Source organism: Vidua chalybeata, chromosome 2, assembly GCF_026979565.1.
Source record: "Vidua chalybeata isolate OUT-0048 chromosome 2, bVidCha1 merged haplotype, whole genome shotgun sequence".
Taxonomy (NCBI): Eukaryota; Metazoa; Chordata; class Aves; order Passeriformes; family Viduidae; genus Vidua; species Vidua chalybeata.
In genome coordinates, this window is record NC_071531.1 from 68,121,370 (window position 1) to 68,124,364 (window position 2,995).

Consider the following 2,995-nt stretch of genomic DNA (forward strand, 5'->3'; position numbering starts at 1 on the left):
TGCTGAGTTACAGGCATGCTGCCCATCACAGTGTTTGAATCCTGCACCCCAAAGAGCAGATGTAAGCAATGCAGGGATCTAATACAGAACAGCTTGGGTGACTTCAGAGTGGCTGTGTGCTTCTGATGGGAAATGGTAGTATGAGGGCAGAGCAGGTGTGAGTCATCTCCCTGGAGAGAGAGGCAGGAAAAGGGAGATGGGGAGGGGAGGAGGAAAGCAAGAGAAACAGATTAGCTCATACAGATACATTCCCCTTGCCTGGCTGCCCCACCCTTTGTGCACCCCCCTCTCCCCCCACAGCATGCATACATAAGCACGGAGACTTGACTGTTGCGGCTTGACTCCAAAGCCCTGTCAGACAGATCATTTGCTGCTTTGTTGTCTCGCCTTGCCCATCTCTGCCCCAAATTCAAGATCATTTAATATGTGGCTAAGATAAAACTTGAGCAGTTCTTCAATAAGCATTTACTTTCTGCTGTGCATTAGTCCAGTTCAATATTTCCCATGGCAGGGACTCAAAAATACAGTGGGATGGGGATCTAGGCAGCATTGGCTGTAGAATGATTGCTGCATTTCTTGTGTGATCAGCTTTCACCACAGCCCCAGTGTGCACCAAGAGCCTGGCTCTAATGGCTTAAATATACAAGGCCATGATTGGGGCAGGAGGTGCCTCGAGTTTATTAGCTGGGTGTGACAGAAGAGCAGTGCAGGAGGTGAATGGGTAGGAGGGAGAGTCTGTGTGTTATCAAGACAGGGGAAAAGACACCCCAGTGCAAAACGAGTGATGTTGCAAATGTTTCTCACCACCATTAAGCCCACAAAGAGCTGGATGTGCTCTCTCTAACAGGCAGGAAACACAGCTTGCAAATGAAAGCACAGTCCCACTCACCAGCCCTACAAGTCCTTCTGAGGCTGTGGCACAAATAATTAGGGTAATGGAGAAAATCATGTGTCCAGAAAAGGAATGGTACTCAAAATATTTGTTAGATTAAAAGCTAAAACAGCAAAAGAGTTCCTGGGAGGAACAGATTAATAACAAACAAGACAGTCACAGATCCCCATGGATTCCCTGCTTTACCAAATGACCTCACCCTTGTGCAGCTTGCCAAATTCTGCCAGATTGTTACCAAATACAGAATCAGTGATCTTAAACTGCATTCAGAGATGACAACTGTGCACCCAGAGTAACAATGGAGAAAAGAAGTAGGGTGACACTTTCTCATTCAAGTCCCAAAAGGCCAGGGAAAGGAGATGAGTATTTCTTTTAATTATGAGGAGAAACACAAAATGTTTTGTTAAAGACAATAATGGAAAAGTGCCTAGTAGTAAAGAAAGAGGTGCTACAGAGTAAGCAGTGTATGAATGAATATATAGAAGAGGTAAAACTCTAAATACACTGAAGATGCTTGTGTTAATGTGCATATCCATAACTAATCCCAAAAGCTTTTCTCCTGCTGCATCTTGACAACATTTTTCTCATCTATAGCACAAGTAGAAGATTTTATGTTTAAGTGAATGTTTGTATGTCTGTATGGCAGGGAGTAAGAATTAATAAATCAAATGAGAAGCCTGGGGAAGTCTGACCATTCTCCATGATCCTGAGAGAGCCCCTTTTTTTTCTGCGAGCATTGAATGCATTCCTTTCACACCATCTGAAATTATGGGGTGAAGCAATTAAGACAAAAATAGAATCAAACCACTGAGAAAGTCTTGTAATGCCAAAGGTTAGTGTTCCATAACCAACCAGGATGACTCATATCTGTAAGCACTCTGAAATCCTTCTGCATGTTGACACAACTCCATTGTCCTGCTGTTCACTGTCAGTGTTCCAGTTGTCACAGAAAATGAAAGGGCAACAGTTATTGTTACATTGCAGCTGTGAATTGTGACTGATTCATAATTTCCCTTTTGGGGAGGAACATAAGCTTGGATGTTCTCAGGTATTTGCAACACACACGTGCAATTATCACATATCTGAAGATGGTGAATATTAGACCCCACTTGCTGCTAATAAACCATCATTAGTGAATAGCTGATATAAGCTGTTATAGAGGTGGTATGAATTTCTTAAGGTGTGAGGTGAGGTTTTTAGGTGGGAAAGTCTCTTTTATTAGATGAGCTGGCATGCTTGAAGGGAAAAAACCCACAGCAGAAAGGCTTTTGGGAATCCAAGACCTTCTCCAAGCTGAATGCCTTCCAGGAGAACCTGAAAAGACAGCTTTGTCACCAAATGAAAATTGTTTTAATAACAAGTTTGCATTTGTTGTACAAAAAAAAAAAAAAATCCCTAAAAAACAACCCAACAAAATCTTGTGTTGTTTTTCACATCAGGAAGCCCCAATATTTCAAAACAAATGCGATACCCGTCTATCTTTCAACCGATATATTCTGTGGAGAAACAATCCCTTCTAACATTGTAGAGCATGCGTGCTCTCTCTCATTTACATAAATACATCTTGTATTAGCTGTCAGTACAGGACCAATTCATCATGTAAGACATAAGCAGCTGATAAGTAAATAAGTTGGATCCTTCACTGGCATAACACAGCAGACCCACCTGAGTTTAGTGGGTCTCCATCAGTTTACATCGTCTTGAGGTCTAACCCGAACGTGGGTAGAAACACAGGCCAAAAAACACTAACCAATTCTCAATTTTGTTTTTGCTAGTTGTAGATGACAGCCAGCAGAAAATAAGGGGGAGTGAGCTCATGCACAGAGGCAATGCATGTTAGACTGTGTACATTAACAGTCTCTTTTATTAAGTCACTCAAACATGAATACAAATGAAAGACAGACAACCATAGATGGTGTTCCTCTGCCTTCCTCTCTCACGGCTTGTCTGTGTTTGCTCGGGTGGCAGCCACATGGATGCCTTTCAATAATTCAGGATGTGGTTTGCTCACATGGCCAGTCCTGCTTGTCGCATTTTTTTACCTGATCACAAGTTCATCTCTCTGTAAATGAAGCAAGGCTTGTAAGGAGTTGCAATATCTTT